This window comes from Dioscorea cayenensis, chromosome 10, assembly GCF_009730915.1.
Source record: "Dioscorea cayenensis subsp. rotundata cultivar TDr96_F1 chromosome 10, TDr96_F1_v2_PseudoChromosome.rev07_lg8_w22 25.fasta, whole genome shotgun sequence".
Classification (NCBI taxonomy): domain Eukaryota; kingdom Viridiplantae; phylum Streptophyta; class Magnoliopsida; order Dioscoreales; family Dioscoreaceae; genus Dioscorea; species Dioscorea cayenensis.
In genome coordinates this window covers 17,938,394-17,954,008 of record NC_052480.1, presented here as the reverse complement: position 1 = coordinate 17,954,008, position 15,615 = coordinate 17,938,394, and the positions used below count along the sequence as shown (strand labels likewise).

Below are 15,615 nucleotides of genomic sequence, written 5' to 3'. Positions count from 1 at the left end.
GGAAGCTCCCCTACCAACCTTCTTCCTAAGGAATGACGATGTCAGAGCCATAGAACCTCTCCAAAACCTTGGCCAATACCCCTCAAAACCCTAGCTGAAGCCCTCTCTCAAGTTGGGGAAAAGATGGAGAAAAGAATACCAAAATCGGGGCTACATCAGCTTTAAATAGGGCTGGAATCGGGCAACTACATGGGCATGGATGCTCCACGCGCCCGTGTGGAATTTCCATACGACCGTGGATAATTTCCACACGCCCGTGTGGATTCTCTGTTTCTCTGGTTTCTCGGCCGGCTGTGAGCGAGTCTTTGCTCACGATATATGCTACAAAGTGTCCCTCGCTACAGTGATTCGACACGAATAGCTTCCCAATTCCATACTTTCATCGGGGTAACGCAAACGGGCACACGTTCACATCGTGGATCACTTGCTTCTTCAATGGTGTACATGTTGGTGCAGCTCTTGTTCTATGTGCATAAGTCGGAATGCTCGAATGTGACTGCCTTTGTGCCCTTCCAAATGGATGTGCCCACTCGAATACGAGGAGGTTGGCACACACTCTAGCATCTCACACCTGACCTACGTCTTCGCGTTTGAACCTTAGCAAGATTTCCTCCAAAATTGGTGCATTATGATCCACATTGGCCTATTTCCTTCATACTCGGCCTCACAACCCTACCTGCATAAAAGTAACATAAAAACACACATATTAGTGTAAAAACCAGAGAAAAGTAATGCTCAACATAAGGAATGAATGCTTCGCATTCGTATCGCACAAGCACTTATCACCAGCACTAATCTCATAATGTAGGGGCCTGAGAAGATCGCTCCCAGTCTAGCATAGTGTCCCTGATGTCTGATGTACTCTGCCAGGATGTGTCCTAAGTGAATCGGTACGCGCTATACCATCGAGTACAAGTACAGTAGCTCCTGACGGCTCAGGACCCCAGTGCTATCACCACGGTCATTCACCGACCTACTCATAATGGCATGCAAGTATCTATATGCAGGTCGGCAAAGGCACGTGGCCTTGGACACCCTCGGCTCGTACTGACCTTGACCACATAACACTCTGTAAGCTCTCTACGGGGTCAAGGTTCCAGGGTAATCAGTCGGTAACTGCTGATATTCCTCTGTATCTATGAATGCCTCTTCGTACAATCCAAGTAGTACTGAAAACTGCATAATGCTCAAGCTATGGTGGTGTCCAAATACTCTGAACTGAATGGTGTCCACACTGTCGAAGCTCGCATACGATCTATCAAACTCGAATGATGATAACACCTCCAGTGCAAACTCTCGGATGGCTAGCTCTCTAATCGTCAGCAACTGCCACCAACCATCTTCTGAAACAAGATCCTCGATCTCATCAGCAAACTCATCTCCCTGCTGCAGATCTCGTAATATAGTCGTGTCTAAGAATCGAGTCTGCCCAAAACGGAGCCTCGACAGGCGCTTATAGCGAACCTGATGCTCTGGAATTGCAAACCGCATGCCCTCGGGCTCAGGAGATGACTCACGTGGTCTCTTATCAGCTTGCTTCTTTGACCTAGGTGCCATAATCTGTAAGATTTAAATGAAATTGATCAAACAACTTGATAAACCAATGCTGCAGAAATCCACACGGTCGTGTAGAATTTCCGCATGCCCGTGTGGATCCATGGGGCGTGAGAAGCGCACGACCATGGTTCAACAATCCAAAAATGCAACTTAATAATTTTGTTCTAAACATAAATCGTCTTTCCAATTGAAGAAACGAAGCATTATTAACCAGGTTAATCGATAGAAACCATGAATTGGCAAGGAAGATGATAAAAAAATAACTTACCGACGCGATGGAGTGAGAAAATGAAGAACCGGCTAGAAAACTTCACTAAAATCCCACCAAATTAGCACTCTGAACTCGGAGAATACTGTGAGAGTGTTTTCAGGCGAATAGAAGTCGTGAAGAGGGAGAGGAACTATCCTCTTTTAAATAGAGCCCATGACTTTTGGCGTTCTGTGCATCCACACGGGCGTGTGGAAATTCCCCACGCCCGTGCGCCTCACTTCAAAAGCACTACAGGGGCGTGCTCACGCCCCTGTGCTCTTTCAGGAAAATGCTCCTTTGACTCTGACTTCTCTCGCACGGGCGTGTGGAAAATATCCACGCCCGTGCCCCAGACCCACAGGGGCAGCCGCACGCCCCCTGTGGTTTCCCTAGACATCCGAGAAAAATACTAAATGTTTCACACGCCCGTACGGAAATTCCCCACGGGAGTGGACATTCACATGCCAAACTCACAGGGGCAGCCGCACGCCCCTGTGTTTTCTCGGGATGGAGAGAACTCCTCTGCAGAGTTTCACACGGGCGTGCGGAAATTACCCACGCCCGTGCGTGGTTCACAAGGTCGCTCACAGGGGCGAGTCCACACCCCTGTGTGCTCTCGGGAAAATTTTCCCAATTCTGCAGGAATTCACACGCCAGTGCGGAAATTACCCACAGGTGTGTGACAGTCACATGGTCGTTCACAGGGGTAGCCGCACGCCCCTGTGCCTTCTCTGGATGAGCTCGTAGTGCAACCCTCACGGGCGTGTGGAAATTCCACACGCCCGTGTGTTTTCTCTGGATGACTTAGAAAAATCTGCATGCTCTGCAGAAAATTTCTGAACATGTTTGCACACTCAGAGCCTGCCCTATTATGCAAATTTTACCAGTGAAAAATATGAAATAGAGCTCAAACGACCAAACTTTGCCAATTCTACATGAAAACACACGATTAAAATTCAAAGTTCACAAGGAAATCTCAGCATAAGCATCTAATAGATTAAAACATCAACACTTAACAATTTATTCATGCAAACAAACTAAACTAAAAGATAAGAAAACAATAAACACTTGGGTTGCCTCCCAAGAAGCGCTTGTTTAACGTCACTTAGCTTGACGTATCTTGTCTTACCTCACGGGGGTTCATGAATGAAAGTCGCCCTCTTACCCATGGCTTGGAAACATGATGTGCAAAGTCTCTTGAGGGTAGAGTGTTTATTATCGGGCTTCGGACCACCTATCAATGGTTCATCCAACGTTTTTGGCTCATGTACGTCTCCAACAGCCTTGGAGCGTTTCCGGTGGCGTCTTCTAGCCCTCTTCATTCTCCGGAGCACCTTCTTCAATATCCCCGGGGTAGATGTTACTTCTTCAGTCGACCTAAGCATCATTACTTCTTCATTGCTCTCCTCTTGGTTGAACAAACCTTCATATGGATCCGGGTTGAACATTTCCTGCATGTATTCATCAACAAGCTCATCAGTAGCGTCTACAAAATACAAATTGTCATCAAAATCAAGAGAATGCCGCATGGCTTCAGCAAGGCGGTAAGTGAGTTTGTCATCTCCAACTCTCAATGTGAGCTCTCCACCATCCATGTCAATCAATGCTTTGGAAGTCCGTAAGAACGGTCTCCCAAGTATCAAGGGTACATCCGCATCCTCATCGACGTCTAACACTACAAAGTCAACCGGAAAAATGTACTTGTCCACCTTAACAAGCACGTCTTCAATGATACCTCTTGGATGTCGCACCGTTCGGTCCGACAATTGTAAAGTCATCCGAGTAGGCCTAGGCTCTCCCAAGCCTAGCTTTTGGAAGAAAGTGTATGGCATGACGTTGATACTTGCCCCTGAATCCGCCAATGCCATTTCCTCACCTAAGTTGCCGATGTTACACGGAATGATGAAGCTTCCTGGGTCTTTCTTCTTGTTCGGCATGTTCTTTTGCAGCACTGCTGATCATGAATCATCTAGCACCACTAAAGCACTCTCCTCCAACTTCCTCTTGTTAGTCAACAAGTCTTTCAGGAACTTCGCATACTTAGGCATTTGAGCTAATGCCTCTACAAAAGGAATGTTGATGTGGAGTTGCTTGAATAAACTCAGGAACTTCTTATAATGTTCATCCCCTTGGTCATTTCTTCAATCTAGAGGATAAGGGAATTCTTGGCTTGAAAGATGGGGATGCCATCTCTGTCTCTTTCTTTGCTTCCCTCCTCAACCTCGACAACCTCGGGTGCGTGTTCTTTCGGCTTCTCACTCGGAAGCCTCCCTTCAACCCTCACGACCACTTCTCAAAGTGATCGCCTTCACATGTTCTCTAGGGTTGGTTTCCGTATTGCTTGGTAAACTTCCATGTGGCCTTTCGGAGAGAGACTTGCAATTTGCCCCACTCGATTTTTCAAGGTTGTGCAAAGAGGCGGTGTGGTTGCGAGTGTAGCCTCGATCGATTCAAACCGTGTATTTGCAGATTGAACAAATCTAGCCAAGTGCTTCTCTAAATCCGTCATTTGGGTTTCCAAGCCAGAAATTCTGTTTTCCACTTGAGGGGCTTGTTGTTGTTGATTACTCCAACCTGAATTATAAGTATTGCTATATGGGTTCCCTTGAGGTCTCATGCCATTACCTACAAAGTCAACATTTTCCACTGAAGAAACATCACCAATAACGATCGGGCGATTGGAGGGAGCATGTCCTCCTTTCAACCGGTGCAATTGGTCACGCCCGTAACTCTATTCGAAGCTATGAGATCTAGCTTCTTACTAAGACTCTCTACTTGCGCCGCCAATGAGGTTACCGCATCAATTTCATGGAGACCGGCCACCTTTTTTCTCTTTCATAGCATTCCATTGGTAGCTATTTAACCTCATTTCCTCAATTAATTGACGAGCCTCATAGGGGGTTTTGCTACCTAAGGTACCTCCTGCTGCCGCATCCAAGAGTTGCCTTGTACTCGGGTTCAAACCATTGTAAAAGGTTTGAACAATCATCCACTCGAGGAATCCGTGTTGCGGACACTTTCTCAGGAGCTCCTTGAACCTTTCCCATGTCTCGAATAGAGACTCCAATTCCAACTGAACAAAGGACGAGATCTCATTCCTAAGCTTTGCTGATTTTCCGGGAGGAAAATAACGAGCTAGAAAAGCTTCTACCATCTCCTCCCATGTAGTGATTGATGCTCTAGGTAATGAGTGTAGCCACTGCTTCGTTCTCCCCTTCAAGGAAAATGGGAAGGCTCTCAATTTGAAGGCATCATCCGTCACCCCATTTATCTTCCGCATATCGCACACCTCGAGAAAGCTCTCTATGTGACTCTTTGGATCCTCATCGGCCAAACCGTTGAATTGTGTGGACTACTGCAGCATATGGATGAATGCCGGCTTTAGCTCGAAGTTCTGAGCTGTAATCGGGGGACCCCAACAGTGAAGGTCTGGCATAGTCGGATAGTGTTCGCTGTTGCTCATTCTGTTCTGCCATGTTTTCAGATTCCTCTCCTTCCAAATCAGCTGAATTATGCTGTTCTTGCACAGGTTCTTTCCCTTTTCTTCTAAGTGTACGTTCAAGCTCAGGGTCTCCTTCAATTAATATTGATGGATTCCCTCGGGTCATAACCTGGAGCTGCACCAAAAAGAAAGAAAAAGAAAATCAGAACAATGATAGAATAAGAAGACGTGAAATAGAATGTGTGCTGAAATAGCTAAGAAAACAAAGTGTAAAGTATCTATAAATGCCTACTCCCCGGCAACGACGCCAAAAATTTGACAAGGTCCCCTTGCGTATATCCCGCAAGTGCACGAGTTTGTCGAAGTAATAATTCCGGGTGAGCGGGTATCGAATCCACAGGGAGTAGGGAATAAAAATACTTAATTCGATTCTTAGTTATGTAAAAGATCAATGATAATGAGTGTGATAATAATTCAATTCTCAACAGTAAAAGCAACAAGTAAGAGAGCAAAAGTAAAGAAGAGGGTAAGGCAATCGATAAAGATGGGGTACCCGGATAATGCTCCACCTAGGATAATTGTTTCAAGTGCAAGAACCCTCTATTATGCTTCCTAATCAATGCAATGATGAGTCATGGAAATCCTTAATTACATAGTCCCAAAGTCTAAGGTCAACTATGCCTAACTCTATACATGTCCCGGAGGAGAAATCGAACAATCTCAACACCTCGCACTCGCATAGAGTTGCAATGAGCTCTAGGGATTCCAAGTGATAAATCTCTTCGTAATTATAGACCCTAACCCTTTGGTCCGGTGGAAGGTCCCTAACCACAATTGAGCCCTAGATACTAAGATCACCTCAACGCTTCACTCCGTTACACGCGCAACTAAGCCCCAGCAGAGGTTCATCCCTTCGACCATTCACTCTAATATGGCCGCAAAGAACTCGAGGAACGTAGGTAGAATCTATCACGCCGGACGGGAAAGTGGACGCTCCTGTACCTCTCGACTCACCCTCTCAACCCTCTCCAACCTAGCTTTGTCTAAGGCTCGTGGTGTGTCACTCACTCACAAGGTTACCATCAAGAACTCTCAACCCTAGTGTCACTCTAGGGGAAATGTTCATACAATCAAGCATTCAAGGTTTGAACTCACAATAAACATTAATTTATTGAAAGCATAATAAAGAGGTTCAAAGAAACAAATGCATCATAGGGTTCACAATACCCGTGTACCCACTAAGGGTTTAGCTCTCCATGGAGCTAAGTACAATCAAAGAAATAGAATGTAAAAGCAATGAATCCATAAAAAAAAACCCCTCGATAGTCATGTTGATGGTCTTGTGGAAAGTCCTCTACTCGTCATCCAAGGATTCCCTCGTCCGGTATAGGATACGCATCGACGGAAGCTCCCCTACCACCCTTTTTCCTAAGGAATGATGATGTCAGAGCCGTAGAACCTCTCCAAAATCTTGGCCAATACCCCTCGAAACCCTAGCCAAAGCCCTCTCTCATGTTGGGGAAAAGATGGAGAAAAGAATACCAAAATCGGGGCTAAATCGGCTTTAAATAGGGCTGGAATCGGGCGATTACACGGGCGTGGATGCTCCACGCACCCGTGCGGAATTTCCACATGGCTGTGGATAATTTCCACACGCCCATGTGGATTCTTTGTTTCTCTGGTTTCTCGGCCGACTGTGAGTAGTGCTACTACAATATATGCTACAATGTTGCTACAAAGTGATCTGTTACAGTATTCGACCTGAATAGCTTCCCAATTCCATACTTTTATCGAGGTAACGCAAAGGGCACACGTTCACGTCATGGATCACTTGCTTCTTCAATGGTGTACACGTTGGTGGAGCTCTTGTTCTATGTGCATAAGTCGGAATGCTCGAATGTGAGTGCTTTTGTGCCCCTCCAAATGGATGTGCCCACACGAATACGAGGAGGTTGGCACACACTCTAGCATCTCACACCTGACCTACATCTTCGCGTTTGAACCTTAGCAAGATTTCCTCCAAAATTGGTGCATTATGATCCACATTGGCCTATTTCCTTCATACTCGGCCTCACAACCCTACCTGCATAAAAGTAACATAAAAACACACATATTAGTGTAAAAACCCGAGAAAAGTAATGCTCAACATAAGGAATGAACGCTTTCGCATTCGTATCGCACAAGCATTTATCAGTATTCTCCTAGTAGAATTATGCATAATTAATCCTACTACAACTTTGATGATTTAAGTTTCCCAAACGCTAATCCTGTGCTAGCTCTTTGCCTCGAGCCAACACTTCACCTCCTTGCCAAAGCACAACAAAACACAACAAATATTAAAATAAAAGACAAATGGGAATCCCAAGTTTGACTTCTATCAAACAACCCTAAATCGATCATAGGGTTGACTGAAAACTTGATTTTTAGGTTACTAATGAATTCCTCATGTCCTGGGCTTCAATTTTGACCAAAAATACAAGAAAGACCAAAAAATTTCAGTGCTACAGTAACCTCGGAATGCTACAATACCCGAGAAAATTGCTACATTAAAGCCAGACCTTAAACAATGGTTTCCCTCTTATTTACATCACCAAATCACAAAATTTCTTGACAAGCATTCACACATAAGAATCAGAAGATCAAGGGCTTCGATTTAAGCCTAAAAACAACCTTATCCATGGGGTATTTCTAGGGTTTTAAAAACAAGAAAAATACGAAGAAAAAACCTTGGATCGAAGCCTTACCACAATCAAGAGCTTTGAGAGGAAGAAGTTTGAGGCTTTAATTCAAAGGAAAAGCTAGTCAGGAAATTTATTAGGGTGGGTGTGTGATAAGTGCTATAATGCCAAGCTAAAGGAAGAGAAGGAAAGAAGAAGGAAAATGAATGGATTTAAAGGATAGTTTCGGGGTGCTATAATGTTGGGCTACTACATTACCAGACTGCTATAATGCCAAGCTACTATAGTAAATATTGGTTATAACACTCTACCCCCCTTAAGAAAATTTCGATATCAAAATTTTTTTCTTACCTGACAAAAGATCTCTCTGACCCTGAATCTATCAATGCACATACAACAAGTAGAAGAATAGACATTATACCTGTAATCATGTCCAGGTTCACACTTGGGCTCTTCCTCGGTCAAGGTGAAAATCCTAGTTTGAGATCTTGTTTGCAGGCATGGTCCTCCTGATTATGGGATGTTGCTGGCAGCTACGGATCTAGTAGTGGTGGCCTGTGTCTAAGCTGTAAGCTGGGTACCCTTGTACTGATCAGAATGGCATGGTGTAGGCATTGGGTAGAATCACCATGGTTCAACTCTGGACATGTTGATCTGATGTGACCCATCTGTCTATCATTGATAACATTTTTGCGGATCTAGACACATCCCTTCATGGAACTTGTGGCAATACAAACATTGCCGCTTAGTCCCATTGATCTCATTTCTATCACACTGCTAGAAGGTACTAAACTCTGTTGTCCACTAACTTGCTCCAAGGAGACCCTAAAGAAACTAGTGGAAGATACACTTGCAGATGAATTTTCACTTCTATATTTCATGGAGGATTAACCCATGTCTTTGCCTCTTCTCTTAGCCATATTCTCCTGGATTCGTCCACCTTCTTGAACCATCTTTTCTACCTGAAGAGCCAATTGTACTACCTCCTTGAAGCTTTGATTTCCTCAAACTGCCATCCTCTCCTGAATGTTGAGATTCAACCTTGCCTCAGAATTTGAACATCAATACCTCCTCAAAACCCACAAGCAATGGTATAAAGTTTGCCAAGTCCTTTAACTCGGTCTCATATTCTTTCAAAAATCTACCACCTTGGATCAACTATATAAACTCCTGCCTCTTCTAATCTATATGGAAGAGGGTGTAGTACTCCTCATCGAACTCCTTATAGAACTCTAACCAAGTCAATGCAGTACAGGAACCGCTCTTCAGACTCTTCCACTAAACTCTTGCTCTACCCTCAAGCTATCTTGTGGGAACCTTGAGCCTTAACTCATCCTTTAGAACCATGTCGTCAAAAGTAGCTATCATCCTCTTTAACCACTATTTGGAAACCATAGCATCACTCGTGCCATCAAACGAACAACAACCCAACTGTCAAGCTTCCTTTAGGAGCTTGGACAGGGACAAGCTCTGACTGGACCTAATGTCCTCTGTAAGGACTCGGGGAATTGACTGCATCTGAGCTAGTACTAGAGCAGGTGCGTGCACAGTCGGTACAGGTCCTTCGTATATTCTCCAAAAGCTCCTGAAGTCTCTAAACTCCTGATAGGTTGGCTGGCTATCCTAACTATCCCAATAGGCTCTGAAGGCCTGCATCACCTCTGGGGACGGAGCTAACTTTGGTGTTGGGGCCTCGGGCGCTGGCTCAGGTGCATCGAGAATATATGCTGAAGCTACTACCGCAAGTAAATGCCCTGACAAGGCAACCTGCTTAGGTGGCAAAGGAGAGGATGGTGGAGATGGCACTCCACATCATCCATCTCTTGGCTGTGTAGGAGTAGGCTCAATAATGAGTACACTTTATATATTTCTTTTTATACCCTAAATCCATCAATGTACTTGTTCTCAAGCTTACTTCTGTGTATATGTAGTGCTATTTTAGCTATTTTTGTTGTGTGTGCAGGAATAGGGGGGTTTGATGTAATTTGCAGTGAAATTGGGAAGAAAACAAAAGAATACTTGGAAAGGGCTTAAGTACCCAAGCTGGACATGGGTGAGACATGCTCATGTCCTCCCTATTGATTATCTTAGCTTGATGTGTGTCCCAATAAGAATTCTATGTAGAAGAGTGTTCTCAAGCTTGACACAGTCGATGTTTGTGCCACTGAAAAGCTAAGCCTGAAGGTAATTTTACTCAAAAAGAAGTGACATGTGCTGGGTGCTCCTGACACGTTCGTGTCCCACCATCGCATGGTCAAGACTTGATTGTATCCCTTTTACTCAAAAAGAAGTGGCACGTGCTGAGTGCTCTTGGACACACTCATGTACTGACCGTGTCAAGCTCAAAATCTGCCTTTTTAACCCCAGTTTCTAGGGTTTCGTTTCCATCTTTGTTCGAGGATTTTCTTCTCCGCTTGGAGGACATTGATGAGAGTGAAGATCAAGCTTATCCACACCTTCTAAGGCAATAAAGAGCGAGTTGGAGGCACGAGGGAAGTGGTGCTAGCACACAGAGCTCGACATCGGAGGCAAATCTTGAAGAGAAGGGATTCATGTCTACTTTCTCTAGATTTATTATTTTCTCCTCCATGTTGTACCCACCATGAGGAGCTAGCCAGCCATGGTGCCCGGGATGGGAACTATGTCACTTTGTATGCTTTGAACACTTGTACTTTTCTTGATTTACGGAGTTCTTTTGGTTCTTGTGTTAAAACTTGTGTTGCAGAACTTGATGTGCTTGACCTGCAGTAGTTGTTTAGGTAAAACTCGATGGTTGAGGCCATAGTTGTTATTGCCCTAGGCAATGACAAAACTTAGTGAGCTTGAACACATAGTTGGCTCTATAAAACTTGATGTAGTTGAGAACCATAGTTGCAACATTGCTCTTGAGCACACACTAGAACCTAAGAATGTACCTGGTAAGTCATGAGAATGAGCGAGCATCACAAGTGTATAGGAAACATCCCGGGGCATTATTCTCTTGTCATTGACACTCGATCTAATATGCCTATTATCTTCACCTATTCCTTTCCTTTTATCTCTTTTGCTATTCTATTTGTCTGAGTTATTCCAATCTCCAATCAATTTCTAACTAGAGATCAATGTTAAGTTAGTATTTTTAGTCCACTCCCTGAGCTTCGACAACCCTACCCCTCGTGGGGTACCACTATATTACTTGTGTGCAACCCGTGCACTTGTGAAGAAACACATCACTCAACTGTAGTGAGCTTCTTTGTAGTGAAATTCGGATGATTTTGTGGAAGCGCACACATTTTCGAGCATTTTAATCACTGACTACTTAGCGGCGGTCACTGGAGCACATCAATGTAGCAAATCACTGTTGCCATAAATTTTACTCACATGAAGCCCACAAGCTAGCTGCATTGGTCATCCAAGAGTTTGTGCGGGTGATATGCACCCGCATGAAGCCTTCATAGATCAAAATGAGATTTACTTTAGTCATCTTTTAGGGCTTTTCAAGGGGTCTTTTGTCACTATCTCTTCCATCCCTTCTCTACCATCATCAGCTAAGCATCACATCAGTCTTGGAGGGCATCATCTCCACCATTATCTCCACCATTTTATCTGCCATCATTCTCCACCATTTTCCACCACCATCACTGGAGTAGTTTGCCAGCCAGAGAGGGAGTTTTTAAAGGTGATTTAAAGAGCAACAATTTAGGAGAAGAGTGTTGCACTCAAGGAACACATCAAGGGAATCTGGTAAGTTTTCATTCCCACTTTCTAGCTGATAAGTTCTTGTGTAAAAGTATTACTAAGGATAATTTTCTTACATTAAGCACCACTTTTATCAGATTTTTTGGCTCATTTGTGTGTATTTGTGTTTTTTTTTTGTTCATTTAGGGTTATGGAGACAAGTTTGGAAGAAAAGAAGCAAAAGTAGATCATGGACACAATTTTTGAGGAATCTCTTGTACCGGACAAGGATCAAGACATAAGTTGTGTTCACCGGCATGTGGGTGTGTGCCAACTTCCAAATGTGCAAGTGAATATATGAATTGGAGGGGTATAAAGGCAGTCACTCTCATATGCTCTGTAGCAGTTTATTGCAACTAATCACTGCAGCAAAATTACTATAGTAGTTACTATTCATAGCACGTGTGCATGAGAAGCCTAGAAATTCACAGGCCTGTGTGGAATTTTCCATAGGGGCGTGTGGATGCCCGATTTCAGCCCTTTAAATACCACTTTGGGAGTTTAATTTGGAGATCTTCTTTCTATCTTTTGGCTATCTTTTGGGGAGAGTGTGGCTAGGGTATGAAGAGGTTTTTGCTGGAATTATGGAGCGTTTCTACAACATTCAATATTGATTTCCTTCGGAGGAGAGCTATTGGCAGAGCTTTCGATGACATTGATTAGGAGATGTGTGCCCGAGGCTTGATGGAGGAGTCCTAGGAGAAAACCAGGCGGCTCTTGAAGACCATTGACACAGATAATAAGAGGGTTATCTCTATGGATTTCTTGCACTCATTTTTTATTTCATATTTGACTTTGTATTGCTCCATGGAGAGCTAAAGCCCTAGTGGGCACTTGGACTTGTAAACCCTATGATGATTTTGTTTTATTGACTTCTATTATGTTTCTTTAATTGATATTTTAATTGAGTTTCAATCTTGTATGCTTGTTGTTGTGATTTTCCCTTAGGGTAACACTAGGGTTAAGAATCCATCTAGTTAACCTCTTGAATGAGTGACACTTCATTGGGTTAGACTTAGCAAGATTGAAGAAGGTTGAAAGGATTAGTCGAGAGGTAGCGAAACGTCCCCTTTCCCTTACGATGTGATTTATCTTACCTCCATGTTCAAAGAGTTCTTTGCAGTCATGATAGAGTGAAGTGCTAAGAGACCTACTCGACTAGGGCTTAGTTGTGCCAGTAACGGAGTGAAGTGTTGAGAAATCCTTAGTGCCGGGGTTTAATTGTGAATATGGGTCTTTTGTCTGGACCAAAGGGTTAGATCTAAATTAGGGAATAGGGTTTATCCCTTGGAGTCCCTAGAACCTCAAGCAGTCCTACACAGTGTGAGGTGTTGAGAGTATCCCTTTCAATAGAGGTATAGTGTATAGGGCTAGTCACGGTTGACCTTAGGTTTGGGACCGTGTGTCTTTGGACCTCCATGACTCATTAAACTTCAATTAAGAGGGATAACATTAGTCTTACACTTGAAAAAATAGTCCTAGGGTGAGCATTGTCCAGGTACCCCATTTCACCATCTATTACCTCTCTTTATTCCTCTTGCATTCTCTTTTCTCTTTTACTTTTATTTGCATTAAAATTTTGAATCAAGATCTCAAATTGGTTTTTTACTTTAGCTAAATAGAAATATTTCTTATTTCTGAACAACTATTCCCTATGGATTCGACTATCCCACTTACCGGGGTATTTTATTACTTCGACAACCCATGCACTTGCAGTACACACACGCAAGGGGTGTGTCACTAGCCTACATCTAAGGGAATTTGTTTATGAGCTTTATCATTGATTATCTTGTATATTCTCTCTTTGTGATGTCGAACTAAACTCCCAAGGTCAATTGGTATTCTGGTGAATCTTATGAGAATACCTTGTTGGATGATGATATTTGTTTATGAATGAATATTGGCATGTTTGTTTGGTTTCATTCTATTGTTATTATCACACAACGACGATCCTGAGGAGGGATACTCCGCCACTCAATGGTCGAGGCGTCACAAGGCTAACCAACAATATGGAAACAACAATATTTATACTGATACACAGTCGAAGTAGCAACAACAGCAACCACAATAATAAATAGAATTAGAGGGGTTCACAAATACACAGGGAAGCAACAACCACAAAAACACACAACTGATACACTAAGGGTTTAAGAGGTGCATACTACAAGCCAACAACCAAGTTTTCTACATACTAGTGCATCCCAAGTCTCAACAGCATATGCATGAACAAAATAAACATACACAAATTGAAAGGAAATACAACAGAGAGAAAAGTAGCAAATACTGAGCACACTGCCACACCGCCGCACCTACTACCTGCAAAAGGTTGGGAAGAGGAAAGAGGGATGTGAGTAACTAACGTTACTTAGTGAGGGGCGGTTAGCACGACTCTAATAAAGATATACCACAATAATAACATAAATCTCCAAATATGATACTTTACAAATAAAATAGTAAGAAAGATAGGATAAGAAGGCATTTTACCTCAATTAGGGTTTTAGAATATCAAAGTGTATAAATACTGAATATAGAGTTCCATTTTATGGAAAAGCTAATCATGAAGCAAAACTTCCATAATAGACATGTAAATCAAAACAGTTCCCAATTATAAGCATAACAAAGTAAATAACATGAGTTTTACAATAAGTAAACATAATACTAGTGCCAAATCAAATTTATGGGAGACTACTCTCCTAAGAGCAATAGCTGAGCTTCGCCTCCTCACCACAAATTCAGTATGACACAACAAAAGAAATTTCTATACAAACAATCACACAAAAAATAACAAGGACCTTGGCTTCGATTTGAGCCTAAAAACAACCCAAACCAAGATGTATTTCTAGGTTTTCGAAGATTTTCAAAAATGAAGAAATACGAGAAAAATACGAAAGAAAACCTTAAATAGAAGCTCCAACTGAGCTTAAGAGGATGAGAGGAAGAAAGTGGATTCTTGGATTCGTCATAAAGGTTGCCGAAAAAATTTTCTCGAAAAAAGGTGCTCGGTCGAATGAGAAGCAAATGAGAAGAAGAAATAAAGAAGAAGAAGGAGGAAGGTTGTAGAAAATCCTGGATACTACAGTACCGGGCAGGCACAGTAACAGGCTACTGCAGCTATATCGGGAGAAATAGTACAGAGTGAAAAACAGTAATGTGCACTACAGCTACACGTCACTACAGGATCATGCTGCTACAGTAACAAATCATCTATAGCTACAGTAAAATTGGTTATAACAGTTATCATATTCAAACTACAATGGATGCGCACATGCATTAGGTCACAGAATGTTTGAAGTATAATTCAATGTACCGGTACAGTGGAGGTTCTAGGTGCCGGTAGCCCTTACGGGCATTAGGTATAGTTCTAGCTTGTAGAGCATTAGAACTCTTCTAGCCAAGACTCCATGTACCCAAAAACATTGTAGGGATATCTTCCAAATGGAAGAACATGTATTGGATTAGGGCTACATCACGGAGGTTTTCGGGGTAGTCAACATCCGAGTCTAGCGGAGCAAACCTAGCCAATATCATACTTAAATTCCCAAATTCATCCTTACTTGTTCTTTTCCAGAGGGGAGCCTAGCCCGAGGCCTCTCGTTCTCATTGCTATCTACTATTTTAATTGCTTGTATGGTGTGCCTTAGTCCATTTTTTTATAGTTATTTCTTTTGTTATTTTTCGTATTTGTATTTGTAAACTTCATTATCTTTGTTCGGTAGACTAGATAGTGCCACCTAGGGGGAAATAATAGTAGATTTGGGACTACAAGGAATATTACCTTCTCATGCTTGCTTGAGAGGCTTATTACTTGATGACCTGTGGACTTGAGGCTGGGGAATCTTATGCATGTTTTCTAGCATGCATGTGCTCACCATTAATATGCCTAAGAATATTTGATACTTCTCTTGTGTAATCACAAATGCATGGGTCGTACAAGTAGTAAAGTGTACCCAACTGGATGGTGTAGTCTAATT

At 42.8% G+C, this 15,615-nt stretch overlaps 1 non-coding gene across 1 annotated transcript; it reads left to right on the top strand.

Annotated features, from left to right (window-relative positions):
- Window positions 1-4,806: 4,806 nt before the first annotated feature.
- LOC120271239 lies at window positions 4,807-4,913 on the top strand. The gene has a single exon (XR_005539859.1). It is a non-coding gene; the product is annotated as a small nucleolar RNA R71 (small nucleolar RNA).
- The last annotated feature ends 10,702 nt before the right edge of the window (window positions 4,914-15,615 follow it).